Source organism: Theobroma cacao, chromosome 6 (assembly GCF_053813885.1).
Source record: "Theobroma cacao isolate CCN51 chromosome 6, ASM5381388v1, whole genome shotgun sequence".
In the NCBI taxonomy this organism is placed as follows: domain Eukaryota; kingdom Viridiplantae; phylum Streptophyta; class Magnoliopsida; order Malvales; family Malvaceae; genus Theobroma; species Theobroma cacao.
In genome coordinates this window covers 10,658,228-10,676,656 of record NC_142644.1, presented here as the reverse complement: position 1 = coordinate 10,676,656, position 18,429 = coordinate 10,658,228, and positions in this window count along the sequence as shown.

The window sequence follows — 18,429 nt, the reverse complement described above, 5'->3', positions numbered from 1 at the left end:
TAGGTGGTGAGCATTCTGGCAAAAGTAAAGAGATAGTACCTGAGGATCAAGAATCGGAGTACTTGGAATTTGACTCCCGAAATAGTGAGTAACCTTAGTATCGTTTTAATTATCTAAAGTATGTTTTATTCGATTTTGTGAATTTTATGGAAAATGAATGAAATGATTAATTTTTTTTCAATTTTATAGACAAAATGTGATTTAATGAAATGATTTCATAAAATTGTTTTAAAATTGAATGATGGTTTGAAAATAGAGTAATTGGAGACTGTTTTTGTGTGTTGTAAATTCATGATTCTAATTGATTGGCTTATGGCAATATTGGCATGAATGGTTGATTTGATAAATGTGTTGGAAATGCATAAATTGTTGATTTACCTTGAAAGGCTGTAAAATAAAATAAAATAAAATAATTGTCATGTCATGCTGTTGAATTTTTATTATATGGTGGGTTTAACTTGCTACAGTGGGCGGGTTTTCTGTGGACCAGCCTATTAGAGGGGCACGGAATCCCATTATATTTTACCTCGGTTGGAGAGGCGAGTAGGATAACTCCTGAGGTATAACTTTAGAGTTCACTTCACGCCAAACCACCTTGTGATGATGAACTCCGCTAACGCCAAGGAACGACTATGTTTTTAAAATAAAAACATGATTTATGCGTACATAACTTTTTAACAGCCTTGGCGGACTCGATTGGGATAGCCCTTGATCAAGGCATCCTTGATAACTGGGCATGAAAATGATTTTGGCACGAGCCAAAGTTTTAAGAAATTCATAAGCCATGTTGATTACTCGATTTATATGAATTGATTTTATTTGGTTAAAACAAGTTGAAAGGTGATGAATTAGAGTATGTTAAACTATTTTATCTGTCTCTATTTACTCGGTTTTAGATATTTTAGATGGTATTTGTTTCCTCACTGGGATTATATAATCTCACCACCCTCTTTTCCATCCATTTTAGGTTCAGAATAGGCTGTAGATAGCTGATTTCATCAAGGCTACCATTGGATTTGCATCCTCCAAACTGTAAGTTCACAGTCTTCCTTACTTTTAGTTATTCGGGGGCCCACTGGTTATTGTAAATTAAATTAAATACTCCAGCTTGCTGTATTACGATATATATGAATTTATTTTGCTTTTACGTTGTAAAAATTATTTATGTAGTGTTCTAAAAATATTATTTTATGAGAAAATTGAATATTTTATTCAATATTTTTATTTTATTCTAAGAGTCATAATTTCATTTTAAACGAATGTTTTAGACATCCAAATTTATTTTTGATTATGAAATATGTGTTTTGCACCGGTATACTACATTATTAGCTGGTTTCAAAATTTTCAAGGAAAAATAACTAAAATAACCCTGTGAGACAAAAATTATTTTTTTTATTATTTTAAGTTGAAAATAGTTTAAAATCTTTTAGAACATGATATTTGGCAACGGTTACTCACAGGGGAAATAAAAAACTGATATTAAAACCTTGCAGGGTTCCGGTTGACATTCCAAGTAATGAGTGTCGAACGGGACATCGCGGTGATTATCACGGGCTCGAGGGGAGTTTCGGGTCGTGACACTTTAGGTGTTTTTTGAGTGTTTTTTTTTTTAACTTATGGGTTCCCCTGGTGCTATTTCTATCTCCTCTCAATGACTTTTCACCTGTTTTTCTTGTCTTTGTCTTTCTTTTATTTTTGTCCTATGTTGGTCTTGAGAACTTTTTCAATTTGTTGTCTGTTACTATTTGTGGCACCTTGTATTGAAGAGTTCTCATCTGCTGATGAGGCTCTGTCATTTTTATAATATACGATGCCATTCAAAAAAAAAGGAAATAGGAGAAGGAAAGGAATCAAAGAGTGGTTTTTTTTTAATAATATATGATCCTATTCAAGAAAAAGGAAATAGGAGAAGGAAAGGAATCAAAGAGTGGTTTTTTTTTTTTTTTGGTGCTTCTAGTGTGTTAATCAACAATTGACAATTTTGGGTTTTCGTCTTGTTCATGTGGTCATGTCATTAAGCCATATGTACAGAAAATACTAGTTAGCATTGGATCAACGGCAGTTAATTTTCTATTAAGGTTAAGTGCTTGTTTGAATGTAATAAAAGGTGATGGGCTTAGTTAAATATACAAGTATAATAAAGGTCCTTTTTTAAAGTTTAAGCCTAACTAAAACTAATAAAGTATATATTAATCAAAATTTTCATTAACATGTAAAGTTTATCCAATAAGCAAAATATGTCAAATTAACATAAATTTTATTACTTTCAACATTAATGTGAAATTAAAACTTCGAAGATAAAAATATTTAAAATCTAAGCTTTAACTCTTTTTTGTTTATCAAATAAATCCATTTAACAAACGTCTTTCAATAGAATTAGAATTTTTATTTATAAATGGAGTAAATCTTATTAATATTTATAATATAAAATATTTAAAATGACAATTTAAAAATATAATAAACAACCATGTTAACTCAAGTGCCCATAAGTGATCCAAAAAGGTTGAATTGGATTGAGTCCATATTTCTCAAAATTAAAGTTGAATAAATATTTATGAGAAAATAACATCTAAGAAATATATATAGAAATTTAAGAACAAGTTACCTTGAAACTAAATAGAGAAAAAGAGATACAGAATTCAAACACAATGATTTATAGAGGTTCGATCCTTCCTCATGGCACCTAAGTCCTCTCCTTGGTTTCCTCTGGCCAAGAAGTCCAATTGATAACTCTATTTCATAGAGTTATTTTGTTATATTTTGAGTATTAAATTGGTTAAGTTCTTGAGATATAGGTTTGGGGTTAGGTGTGTTTAGTTGCTTTTCTTAGTTTAGTTTAAATCATGTTAAGTTGTTTTAATTCAAGTTGTTTTAATTTAAGTTGTTTCATTTTAGTTTTATAATTCAATTGCTTTTAGTTTAGTTAGTATTGAATTAGTTTTATGCATTTGTAGATGTACAAATGGAAAGGCTTCTATTGGTGAAGAAAAGTGCATAAATGGTCAATGCTTCTCTCATATATGTTTCAGTATTTTGAACATAATTCTCATTCTATTTGTTCAATTGATGTGATTCTTCAGTTATTAGAAAGCTAAAAGATAGAGCTACAACTTTTATGTTTACCACTTTGCCCAATTCAACCCAAATCTATGAGAAAATCATGTCACAACTTGATTAAGTGTAGTATAATGCACATTGGAGACAGCAAAGGTGGCCTCACGGCACCAAGAAAGTGAGGCCACGGTGCCGCACTAATATCTCAAGAAATTTGTTCCAAACTTTATCAAAATCAGGTCTTTTTAGAGGCTATTTAAAGGCTCTTTTAAAGTAATTGAAAGACAAGTTTAAACTAGGGTTTCTCTAAAGAAAAGTGGCCACCAAGCACCCAAGAAAGTAAGAAAGATTGTGAAATATTAAAGATTGAAGATCAAACCAATATTTAGTTTTCTATTCTTTTCTTTTCTTCTTTTTTTGTTCTTGAATTGTTACTATGGTTAAATTTCTTTGGGTTATGTTTTTATTATTCATCATGAACTAAGTTTCTTTATCTATAATTGCAATTGAACTTAATATGTAGTTTGGATATTTAATTTCTCTCTAGCTTATGATTAATGGAATACGAGTTGTTTATTCCAATCTTGTGTTTAATGCTTCTGATTGCCTGATCACCAATTGGATTGATCTAGAAACCTAAATGAAACTTGGAAAAGGGAGTTTAGTGTAGGCCATGAATGGAATAGCATAAGTTCAAATTCACTTAGTTGATTAGTTAATTTGATTTGCGTATAGAATAGGAATATATCTATATGTCTTATGTAGCCAAGATTAAAGCTTGAGCTTAATGAGTTTGTCTTCAATTCAATTCTCATAGGAATATAGTGAATTGGTTAAGATAAATATTTTTATAAGAACATCGAATGAGACTTATAAATAATTTGGAAACTTTATATTAACAATTCAATCTATTTAGAAAGTCAAGAGAGAGAAAGATAAAATTCAAATGAAGTGTTGAGGATATTGTAATCTTAAGCTTGTTTATTGATTAATTGTGAACTACTCTAATAGAAAATAAGGTTACTTATGCTTCCATGGCCTAGTGCTAGCTAAAGGTGAGACTTTTAGATTCCTTGTTTCCCAAGGAGGAACCGAAAGGCTCAACAAAAGAAAAAGTAAACTAAAACCCAAAGTTAGAAGGTTTAAAATTGATATCCAAGAATAAGGAGCTTTGCCAATTTCCAAGGTTTGTCACACAAGCCCGAATTTTCTCCTCACTTACCGCAGAGAGTTTTGGATGTGTTGTAGGTTTTTTCTCATGGGCAACACGAGCATTATGGTTATAGGCAATTGTATTAATCCTAATAGGATTTGTATAACTTTTATGCTAATTGCAAAATAACCTCTTAACTAAATTGAACCATTCAATTAAGTTCTTGAAGTTCTTAACTTTTTTCAATTAAGTCCAACCTAATTTTCCTATTTGACATTTTCAATTATCATTCTTTAATGTATATGGCCTATTAGGTTTTTAATATATTTGTAATAAATATAAAGTACGTATAATATACAAAAAAACCCCTTAACTATTCAAGAAAATTTAAATAAGCCTTTATATTTTTATTGTATTCAATCAAGTCCTTATACTTTTATTTTGAACTAAATAAACCCTTATACTTTTTATTTTGAGTCAAACAAATCTTTAAGACTAATGATTGACTTAGTTAAAATGTCATTTGTTATTCTATATCGTGTGACGTTGATGTGACATAATAAAATATCATAATTGATTATGATATGATATGTTGGCATATCATAATTGATGATGACATGACATGTTAATTTGACATGATAACAGGATCATATAACATTTTTCACCCTTCACATTAATGTTATGTCAGTGCCATGTAGATATAAAATGATAAATGACATTTTTACTAATGAAAATCAGTCAATTATTAGTCTTAAGGGTTTATTTGACTTAAAATAAAAGTACAAGAGTATGATTAACGCAATAAAAGAATAAAGGCTTATTTGAATATTCTTGAATAATTTATAGACTTTTTTGAGCATTATGCCTATAAACTATAATCTAAACTGAACTAGGATTAGATGAATCAAACTCCTCTAGAATTATATGAATCAAACTCATTTGCATTCATCATCAATTCCTTAATTGGTTGGTTCATATTTATAAGTTACGATTGGTATCTAGTAATGTATCATAACTACTCAAATGTTAAAAAGAGTCTTAATGATTGGTTGATTCGTGTAATTATTATCTTTTAATCGTCTAATATCCCAACAAGATATAGAGCATAGTTCAATATCTACTCTATCTTATCTTTACCACTTTAGCACTTGAATCTAGTAAACAAACTCATTATGAGTGAGTGCATAAGCCCTTTTGTTGAATCTCCAATTGCCTTGCAAAGGACTTCCTTAAGTTATTACTTTTCATGTTGCAATGGGATATTCTTCTTAAATCCACTTAAGGTGATGACTGCTTTATTGATTATTGACTTACCTTTATGTGTTTCATGGTATACCCAAAAACCATACATTTTCAGGCATCAAACTAAGACCACTTTAGATAGTATCAAACAATAGCATTCCACACATAAGGTAATCTTATAATATCAAAATCAAAGATAACTTACATAATTGTCACATAAAAATTTATTCCATAAATACTAGCATGATATGCCAAATGAAGTTCCACAGACATTAGTCTAAGGATTTTATTTTCACATACAGTTTCTCTTTTTCAATGCAAATTTGATGCATTTACTATATACTAGTATATCGTTGTGTGTGTTGAATGTGAATGTTTTTTTTTTAAACATATGTTATTAGTATATTTTAAAATTATAATTATAAAATATAAATAAGTGAATTATTTTATTTAAAAAATCCTATTTTGTGAAATTAAGAATCTTGTATTAAAAGAAAATTTAATTATAGAGTGAAAATTTTCATCAAAATAAATTAAAACATAAAAAATATAACAAATTTCAAACATATCAATGCAAAGACACATATTGTTAATTGAAGAACATGCAAACTAATTTGAGAGATTAATTGAACATATTTTAAATTCAAAAACCCCTCATAGTTTTGAAATCAATAAATCATTATTATAAAGACAAATTAAGAGTACCATTATTTAGCAGGAGAATGACTTAGGAAGGCATTTTCCTTATTTTCATGCGTTCTCTCCAACCAAGACAAAAGCACTGATCTGTTTTTTTCTCCAAAATTTGCTACTCAAGTGAAATATAAATTTGACAAAAGCATTATGTTTTCTTCCCTTTTCAATTTTCTTTCACAGATTTTTTTTATCAAGAATAATTTTGGTCTAAAAATAATACAAACGTATTACTTCAATCACATATAAAATTATCTACATATTGTATAAATATCCAATTTAGAGACATTTTTTATATTTGGTATAGATTTTTTTGTACTGTTTTATCATTAAAATTGTTTGAAAAATTAATCTTTATATAAGATTTTTTTTTTTTGAATTCTCTCAACCCTTAAATGGGACACATTAAATTGTTCATCATTTTAGAATTTTTTTTTGAGAAAATATTGTCACAAATTTTCATGAAAATTCTATCATTGAGAAATTTTCAAAAAATCATATCAACCAATATTAATTAAAAATATAGAAAACACAGTTTTTTTATTAATTGGGTTTGACTTGAACTTAATTTGAATGAACACCAAGAGAGGGAAGGAACACTAAAGAGTATGCTGCTGTGTTTTTGAATTTTTCGGAAGGAAATTTTGGAACAATTTGTGGTGGGATTGTTATTATGAGATGGAAATGAATTCAATCGAATATAATTTAATTTATGGCCTTAAAGATTTAATGGTCTCTTGAATAGAAGAAGTCTCTCTTTAGCTGGCTTTTGGTCCTACATTTGGCCCATTTTTATGGGCCAACCAGAATAGGATAAAGTAGGGCATAAGAAAATTACTAATTTGTTAATGATAATGAAAAATGCATAGTTCAATATAATAACTTGTGGGCTTGGTTATGTTTCAAATGCTTTATGGATATTTATCCACATTAAGAATTCGTGAAAAATTTAAATGATAATAATAATTTTCAAAAATATATTTTTTGAAAAAAATCTTCACTTACCAAACTTTTTGAAGTTGTTATGATATTAAAACCAAAGTTGTAAATATATATAATGATACGAGATTATTAGTTACTCATAAGCAATGGCGAATTTAGAATTTTACATGAGAAGTGATTAAGAGATAATTATAAAGATAATTATATTATATTATATTATATATATAAATATATATCAAGTTTTACACATATAATAAAAAAAATTTTAAAATTGAGAGGTGACCACTGCTTATAAGTTTTAACCTCAAATTGTTTGATGAAATTTAACCAATTAGGAGTTATCTAAAGATTTCGCTAACTCATTATTCAAAAAAAATTTATTCTAACGACAGCAATTTAATATAATTAAAATTCTTTTATATCTATAAAATAAACCTAAGAATCATACATTATAATAAAAATAATTTAAAATACTAATTTAGAAATTTAATCAAGGTGAGTGTTCTTATTTGTAAATTAAATATCTTACCAACATCCGTACTTATATAAAATATAGATAAACTATAAATTATAGATTAATTCAGTGGAGGCATGATATTGGGTTGAAGAAATCAAGATATGTGTGAATAGAATATGAGGTTTTTTATGCTAATCTTACTTAAAGTCAAGACTTGAAATTGATATAATAAAAATATAAGTAACTCATTATCAACATTTCAATCAAATCTTTTCCATGAAATTGTCTTCTTTTTGTAAAAAAAGAAAAACCCACGTATCGTGTGTACTAATGGGACATACAATATGAAAATGAAATGATACACACATATACAAAAGTGACTAATGCCAATCAATTGTCTTCCTTTCAATCAAATTAAGTTCAACTCAACTCCAATTAAATAAAAATAGTATAGATCCTCACAAGAAAATTAGTGCAAATGTGATTTAGTCACCAAACTTTACAATATCTTTTCACATACTATGCTTTGTACCGAATATTCTTCAAAATGAAAAAGCAAAAGCACTTCATAAAAGAATCTGACATTAATTCAAAGATTCTTGATTTCTTGCTTGGAAAATAAGCAGCACAGTATCCTTTCTTACTTAATTTTATTCTGTCTTTGTGTCTATGCAATGACCAGAGGATTTGCAAGGAAGTTTACAGTGATTTACTAAGCTATTTTCTCTTTCCTATACAAGGATTTTGTGATACTTATCTAATGCCAGCATGCGGCAAATCAACTAAGGATAAAAGATTTAAGCTATACACTAAGGAGATAGTTGTTCTCATCTCATTTATCTCATCCTCTTCCCTTGGAGATGATATCCCTTAGTTGTAGGAAAGGATAAGTCCCCTAAATTTTTTAAAACTAGTTAATTTATTCATTAAATTATTTTAACATTTTATTTTTATATATTTTTTAAATTTTCTCATATTACTCACTTATTAGTCACCTTTTTCTTCTTTTGATCTCTTTGCTTAATCCTTACATATTCTGCAAAATTTTGATACAATCATAGATATTTTAATTTTTGAAAAATTCATCTTATAAATTATTCATTTTGGTTCTCTAATAATAATAATAATAACAATAACAATAACAATAATAATAATAATAATAGGTACATATAGAAGTACAAATGTATGTCTAAGCGTCAATTTTTGTAATGGATTGTGGTATCTTATTTGATGATTAATGTGAATCATGAATTATTGATTGCTAATATTTAAGTGAGTAAATGAAATCTAAGTTGTTACCCCCAGTTTATCTCCAACGGTATTTTAAACAAATGGCAGATCTGATCCAAATCAGAAAACAATATGAACAATGTGTTTTTAGATAATAATTAAGCTAGTTTTACAATAATTTTATCACAATATTGAAGAATATATATTGGAGCCCCTTTTTCACGTTTAGGAATACAACCATTGAATCTTAACCTTCGTCTTTGATGTTTTCATAAAAGTAATACGCGTATGTTAAAGATGGAGTGTTTGTGTCACCATGCAAGCGTACAACTTCTTTGTATACATCAGAGCACGAAGGATGAGCTTAAATGGCTTTAATCCAAGCCGAGAAGAATGAGCACGAGCAAAAAGTTGACTGAGTAATCAATTTATTCTCAGTGTGTGTTATTTCAAGGATAATGCTACTGCTATAACTTTCCTATATTTAACTTTGTGTATTGTGGTAAAATTAATTTATAATTTATAATTTTATATAAAAAGAAGTCTCAATGGGATTCTCAAATAATGCCACATGGATAAATCGGTAAGAGAGTGCTGCAGATTAAAAAAAGTGATTTAAGTTTTTCATATGAAACCATCAAGGAAAAACTGTTATGGGATTTGACCTTAGGTGGAGATCACATCACTGTGATCTGTACGAGTGTTGGGTCACAATTGACAAGATTTGCCGAATCAAATTCTAATTAGCTTAATTATTATTTGAAAACACATTGTTGGGATTATTTACTGATTTAGATTTACTGTTGCAGATGTGTAACAGCTCCCTCCATTAAGAGAATTTTTTTTTTTAAAAGGAAAAAGAATGAACTTTATTTTATGATCAAAAAGTTACTTTGTAATTTAGCATTCACTTTCGAGGCATGCAGCATGCATCAGATTGAGACGACATACAGCATGCCTGTGGCCCTCCTTACACGTCGCTTTAATTGCTTTGAATTGCTTCAATCATTAGAACTACTTTGTAATTTACCATTCATTTTCCTTGCAAATTTTTTTATGAGTTTATATGTGATGCACTTGTAGGAGATGTTGTCACCTTATTAATTATCAATTCTTTAATGTAAATAAATTTTTTTATATATTTTTCTGAAACTATTGCAGTGGACAAGTTGGAAGAGAACATTTTTGTTGATAAAAACAAAGGTTTGTTTTAACCAAAGCCAGCCAAAATTTAGTAAATAATGAATAATCCCAATTGCCTTCAATGATTTTTATTTTTTGTAAAGTATTTGTTTCTACCAATAATAATTAATAATAATAAATTTATTTACTGATTTTTATTTTCTTTTTGGTATATAAGGATTTTGGCAATATCTAAAGCCAGGATGTGGCAAATCAACTAAAGCTAAGGATTTAAGCTATGCACAAAGGAGATAGTTTTTTTCTTTTTTTTTCATCTCATTTTATCTTATCTTTTCCCATTAGAATATTTTCATTTGAGATTTCAAAATGAATAGTCAACTTCCACTCTTTGAGGTGTTCCCTTGGGGATGGTATCTATTAGTTGTAGCAAAAGGAGAAAGAGTTTTTCTAATGGTACGTTTGGTTGGCGGAATAGACAGGAATGGAATACAATAGTTATTATGTGGGAATAGAATGAGGTGAGAATAGAATAGAATAGTTATTACTTAGTTTGGTATGACAAAGGGAATAGAACAGGAATAATTATTATGACTTATTGTAGTGTTTGGTTGGTAACAACAATTTTGGAATAAGAAAGGAATAGAAAATAAAAAGACAAAAACACCTTTTATTATTTATGTGACATTTTATTTTTATTAGATTTTTTAAATATTAATAATCTAGAATTTAATTAAAATATTAATAATAAATCATTTAAATATTAACATTTATTTAATTTAAATATTATTATGATTAATTTTTATTTTATTTTATTTTTAAAATATTAATAATTGATAATTTATTTAAAATATTAATAATTGATAATTTCAATATTAATAATTGATGATTTAATTATTAATATTTTTTATCTAATTTAAATGATATTATGTTTATTTATTTTTAATTTATTTTGTTTTTAAATAGGAATAATTTATAATTTATTTTATTAATAATTGATAATTTAAATATTAATATTTTATTTATAATTTAATATTAATATTTTATTAAAAATTGGAATCAAGTGAGAGAAAGAGGAGAGAGAGAAAAATAATATTTTATACTAATAAAGTTGTAAATTTTTAAACTTGTAAGGGGTATTTTTGTCTTTATTAATTTTTAAATTTATTCCTCAACCATGGAATAGCTAATACCATGGGGAGGGTGGTATTAGCTATTCCTTGGTTTTGAAGGATTTTGAAGAATAATCATTCCATAGGAATGGCTATTCCTTGGATCATTTTGCAACCAAACAAAAGAATAAAAATTTCATGGGAATAAAGGGGGAATGGCTTAGCCATTCCCCCAACCAAACATGCTATAAAGGTTTCATTAACTCATTATCCAAAATATTTTATTCTAATGACAACAATTTAATATAATTAAAAATTTATTGTATGATAAAAATAATTTTAAATGACAATTTAGAAATTTGATTATGAAAATGTTTGTTTTCATAAAAAAGAAATTTTACCCACATCCATACTTTTAAATATATTATATAGATAAACTATAAATTATAAATCAATTCACTCAATGCATGATATTTGGCTGAAGAAATCAAGATATGCATCAAAATACTATCACCCTCTTTTATGCTATAATCTTACATAAAGTCGAGCCTCAAAATTGATATAAGAAAAATATAATTAACTTATTATCAACATTTCAATCGAATCTTTTTTATGAAATTGTCTTCGTTTTTATTAAAAAAAACCATAAACAAACAAGGTGAAAATGAAATGATGCACACATATCTAAAAGGTGAAAATAAATTTTATTTTTTTATTACTCAATCAAACTTTTATACTGTAATTACTCAATCAAACTTTTATACTTTTATTTAGATTAAATAAATCATTATAATTAACAGTATCATTTGTTATGTTATGTCATATGACATATCATAGTGGATGATGATGTGATATAATGATATGACCATATGATATTTTCACCCTTCACATAACGTCACATAAATATAAAAATAACAAGTAATATTTTTTATTAATAATAGTTCATCAACCATTAATCATAGAGATCTATTTAGTTTAAAATAAAAATATGAAAACTTGATCAACTATAATAAAAATTAAAAACATATTTCAACTTTCTTAAATAATTAAAAACCTTTTAAAAGCATTCTGTTTTATTAAAAATGGGAATACCCTCTGTCAAAAAAAAAAGGGGAATAACCCACTATTGTCATGTGATAAAAGATTTAACCATAATAACTATTAATCATCAGCTTTTCTTTTCAAATTTTCTTAATTAGACAAATCTAAAATGATAATTAAGATCTCAAATTGATAAAAAAAAATATAGATCCTCACGAGAAAATTAGTGGAAATGTGATTTAGTCACCAAACTTTACAATATCTTTTTACATACTATGCATTGTACCGAAGACTATGCAAAAAGAAAAAGCAAAAGCATAAGCGCTTTATAAATATCTGACATTAATTCAAAGATTCTTTTATCTCTTGCTTGGAAAATAAGCAGAAAATAAGCAGTGCAGTGCCTTTTCTTTATAACTTGGATCATTCAAAGGACTTTTTTGATTAATTTTTTTCTTTCTTTGTGTATATCTGCACATGCAATGAATAAAGTGTTAGGCGATTAGCAAGTAATATATTTTCTTTTTCCTATACAAGGATTTTGTGATATCTGTTGCTAAGGATTTAAGGAGATAATTCTTCACATCTCATTTATCTCATCCTGTTCCATTGGAGATGATATGTTAGTTGTAGGAATTGAGAAGTCCCCTAAATTTCTTAACTTTTTAATTTATTCATTAGATTTTTTAAAGAAAAATCTTATTTATTTTTATTTGTTTTGAAATTTTCTCATATTAGTTAACCTTTGGTTCTCTCGATCTCCTTGCTTAATTCTTACATATTTTTCAAAATTTTGATTCAATCATAAATATTTTTTTTGATACTGGGGAATAAAATAAGAATTAATTACATCATTCTAAGTTAGAATGGACAAAATAAATAATCCTAGTAGGCGAAGAATCAAAAATATGAAGACCTGGAGATAAATCCTCATTGTGTATCGCCATCCAATCAGCATGTTGATTGGCTTCATGATGAACCTGGGTTAAAGAGCACTCCCAATTATTCTAATATTTGTGTAATTTAATCCAGAGAACAAAGCGAGTAATTTTTTTTTTCAACACACACTTCTTACACGAGATAATAGATGTGATATAGAGGTATTAAATATCTGTTTCATTCGTTGTCTCAATATCATATCTATTTAGACGAATATCTTTAAAACTTAATAAACAATAAACTTTTTTAAGACTTAATAATACATCTTCTATTACAAACTTTATTCCTCAAGATAGTAAAATATTAGCTCTTTCGAAACCTTCAATTAATCTTATACTACTAGATATTGTATTGACATTGGTTTTATCTATTGTCAAGAGAGAAAAATATTTCTTGCCATTAAATATAGTATGCACTATAGCAATGTCTGCTAAACATATATTTACATCATAGATCTTGGATCCAACAATATGAATATTCATATTTTTCTTCAATAATAAAAAAGTAGGTATATACAATAAGAAAATTGTAAATTAACGTAAAAGAACATTAAATATAGAATTAAAACTCATAATAAGAACATATCATTTAAATATAATGAGAATATATAAAAGCATCTTTATAATTGAGTAATACTAGAATGTACCAACAAATTATTAAAAAAAAATTATTCTTAATATTTTCATTACCAATTAAATGATCAATTCCTCTCTCAGGGTGGATAAGAAAATCAACAACGGATATTTCCATTATCAAACATATGATCAATTCCCTTTTTAGGGTGGATATGAAAATTAACAATATATCAACTTGGCCATGGTTAAAATTATCACAATATGTTTTAGTTTTTAGTAATACTTTATAAAATTCAAGATATACAACAGGTACGTGACCAATGATCTTTCATGCCACATTAATGACAATACGTTTTTTATATTCTTTTTATATATTCTTTTCATTTTTGTCTTTTCATTATTTATTTACTTTTGATAGGATAAAAGTTTTCATCTACTTTTGGTAGGTTACAAGTATTTACCCATTTCTTGATGGGTTATCCATTTATGGTGGGTTAGTGGGTTAAGGTATCCATCCACTTTTGATGATAAAATTATCCATCCACTTCTGGTAGTAAAATTATCTATCCACTTCTGGTATCAAAATTATCGATCCACTTTTAGTAGCAAAATTATCCTTAGAATTAAAATAGTGAAACCTCTTCTATGTCCATAAATCATAATTATTAAATGATGTTGCGTTTATTTCATGAAATTCATAGATTCATGACTATGACCATAATTATTAAATGATGTTGCATTCACTTCAAAGAATGAACATTCATGATTTTTCATTAATAGCTATATAATAGCAAATTCACTTTCTGATCAAGGGACAAAATATAATATATACTACATGATAGCAAAATTCATATTAAGGTTGATTTTTAAGGAATGAAAATACTAAAGGGATATCAAGTCACTTACCTAATTTGTTACAATCAGAAATTAAAGACCAACTATTAAAATCCTTTTAAAGCTTAGAGATGATGAAAACAAAATAATTTCAAAATTTTAGAGATCATATGATAGTGCTAATAACGTGTTATGAAATATAACTGAAAAAATAACTATAAGAGAAAGTATTTAGAGGGAGTAAAAAGATTTTATTTAAGTGTGTATTTACAAATTAAGTGATGGACCTATTTATAAGTTAATAACCCTTTATCTTGATTGAATTTACAAGATGAAGATAATATTAAGGGATTAGATGAATCAATTAAATCATAATGTTCAATCAATCAAATTTTCATCTAAATCTAAATATACATAGTATAATTAAATATTCATAATATATATATATAGAAGTACAAATGTATGTCTAAGCACCAATTTTTGTAATGGATCGTGATATTTTATTTGATGATTAATGTGAATCATGAATTATTGATTGCAAATATTTAAGTGAGTAAATGAAATCTAAGTTGCTATGGTCGGGCTTTTAAAAATGTTACCCCTGATTTATCTCCAACAACATTTTAAATAATTAGCAGATCTAATCCAACAACCGAAAAAGTAATCATGGCGACACAAAATACTTCATCTTCAAAAGATAATGCTTCTTTGTAATAATTTCCTGGATGGTTGTAGCAAAAGGTGAAAGAGTTTTCTAAAGGTTTCATTAACTGATTATCCAAAAAATTCTATTCTAATGACAACAATTTTAATATAATTAACAAATTCTTTCATGATAAAATAATAATTTAAAAATTTAATCAAGGTGATCCATACTTTTAATAAATTCTTTCATGATAAAATAATAATTTAAAAATTTAATCAGGATGATCCATACTTTTAGTAAATTCTTTCATGATAAAATAATAATTTAAAATTTAATCAACGAAAAATTACGTTGAAAATAGACTGTGTTTTTGTAGTGAGTCAAGAAGTTTTTAGAGCATTTTACCTTCTATCATGTGGTAAAAGATTTAAACATAATAATTATTAATCACCAGCTTTTATTTTCAATATTTATTAATTAGACAAATCTAAAATGTTAATTAAGATCTCAAATTGATAAAAAAAAGTAGAGATCCTCACGAGAAAATTAGTGCAAATGTCAGTTAGTCACCAGACTTTACATCATCTTTTTACCTACTATGCATTGTACCAAATATTCTGCAAAATGAAAAGGCAACGCTTTATAAAAGAATCTGACATTAATTCAAAAGATTCTTGATCTCTTGCTTGGAAACTTTTGATTATTCCAAAGCCCTTTTTTAATTTACCAAGTCGTCACACAAGTTAAGTCCTAATCGCCAACGCAGCATAATTTTATTCTTTCTCTGTGTCTATCTGATCATGCAATGAATAGAGAATTTCCAAAGAAGTTTACAGATTAATTACAGTGATTTACTAAGTTATTTTCTTTTATCCTGTATAAGGATTTTGTGATATCTAAAGCCAGGTTGCCAGCAAATCCACTAAAGCTAAGGATTTAAGCTAAGGATAATTGTTCTCATCTCATTTATCTCATCCCCTAAATTTCTTAAAACGTTTTAATTTATTCAATACAATTTTTTTAAAAAATTCTTATTTATTTTTATTTGTTTTTAAATTTTCTCATATCACTCGCCTTTTTCTTCTTTCTATATCTCTCTTTGCTTAATTCTTGCATGCTCTTCAATTTTTTGATTCAATCATAAATATTTTAATTTTTGAAAAATTCATCTTATAAATTATTCATTTTGGTTCTCTGATAATAGTTACATATATATTGTTAGAATTGTTGTTTCAATTTAATCCTTAACTTTGAAATGACAACAACAAGTGATCAAAATGGTTTTTCACATGTTTAAACAGGTTAAAAAGATTCTTGATTTGATTAAGTAATCAGTCTAAGTGTTGCAAAACAAAAAGCAACTCAAAAAGACTTCCAAAAAGCTTTCTACCACAAATCTATAGATAGATTGCCCATATCTATTCATAGGTACATGTATTTAACGATAGATGTTCTTCTAAAAGTCTGGGTTTTAAGATTCTAAAGCATCTATGAATACTTTTCTCAAATTCAAATATATTGTAGCACATCTATCAATAGATTACACAATCTACCAATAGATGGTGACTATTGGAGCTTGAATTGAAAAGATAGACAACTATTTTTGTATTAAATGCACCTCCAACTACCTCAAGAAGTTTCAACAAGTATAAATACCAGCCTCTATCATATTTATAAAGGTTGGAAGATTTTGAAACATAAATTTAAGAAAGTTTAAGCTTCCAGCATTAAACATCTTTATTTCCTTCAGGTATACCGTTTGTTGTGCTTTCAATTCTTATTTCCTTTTTACCGAACAATTGTACTTATCTTACTATGAGTCTTTAGAAGACATTCTAGCTTTTCACTTCTTATTTATTGTAAACTCCTTGAGTGGTTATACCTCAACTAATCAAAAAAGTTATATTGGGAAGTTACACCTTTATCTAAGTAAAAAATAGAGTAGTTGTACTTGATCCATAAAACGTATTGTATTGAAAGGTTATACTTGATTCTTGAAAGGTATTGTAAATGTTATATTAAGTTTTAAAAAGTATTTTTCGTAGTGGATTTTAAACTCTTTAGTGAAATTAAAGGAGATGAAACAGGTGAGGAAGCTAAACCTTTATAAATTCTTGTATTCTTGTTTCTTTATTTTCTTAAGCAATTTGTGTTTTGAATTCTATTTTCATTGCAAGAGATTTATTGCTTTATCTATTTTAAAGAAAGGATCTAGTTAAGAAAATTCTATTTTCTCAAATTTGACAAGAATTTTAAAAAGACTCAAATTCATCCCCTCTTAGAATTATACATAGTTAGATTATTGCACTAACACACATATATAGAGAAGTACAAATGTATGCCTAAGCACCAATTTTTGTAATGGATTGTGGTATCTTATTTGGTGATTAATGGGAATCATGAATTATTGATTGCAAATATTTAAGTGAGTAAATGAAATTTAAGTTGTTATGTTTGGGCTGGAAGTGGATGTCTATTTCTTTACTAGATAGAGCTAAATGTTACCCGTAATTTATCTCCAACAACATTTCAAATAATTAGAAACTCCGATCCAAATCCGTAAATAATCTCAACAATATATTTTTAGATAATAATCAAATTAATTTTATCACAGTACTCGAGTATAAATATCTGAGTCTTTTTCAACTTTATTCTCCAAGAGCACGCTTGAGAATAAAATGATTGCTCAATCAACTTTGTTCATGTTGTAGGCTTGTGCTATAATTTCTTGGATGGCGACACAGACACCCCCCTGATCTTTGGAGTGAAGCAACGCGGCTGAAGAACTCAGTCAAATGGAAAAAGTGATCAAGAAGCAATATGACAATGCCTTCAGAGCATGAGGGTTGAGATCAAACGGCCCTAATCCAAGTTGATATTGATAGGGAAAAAAGCTCCTTTAAAAATAGTTTAATTGTTATCAAAATACACTCTGCTAATATTTATTCGAGAATTGGAGATCAAATAGGGTTAACATTTAGCTCCTCCATTAGGAGAATTTTTTTTTTTCAAAAAAGAATGAACTTTATTTTATGATCAAAACGTTACTTTGTAATTTACCATTCACTTTCGTTGTAAAAAAAAAAAAAAAAACGCTCGAAGACATCCCTGCAACAAAAAATGAAGAAGAATATATAATTATAAAATTTAAACAAAAGCAAGCATTCTTTGGCTCATGAAACAATGGTTTTATGCAGAGGAAAAACCTCCCAAACCCAGCAACCCAAGGATGATAAGAACGGAGACCCCATGGCTGAGCTTGCTTTGGAAGCTGGTGATGATTTAAGGGATCTCTGCAACCCTCCAACAAAGAAATTTGTTCCTTTGTTCCTTGCCTTTTGTGTAGCCTTGTTTTCGCGAGGAATCTTTGC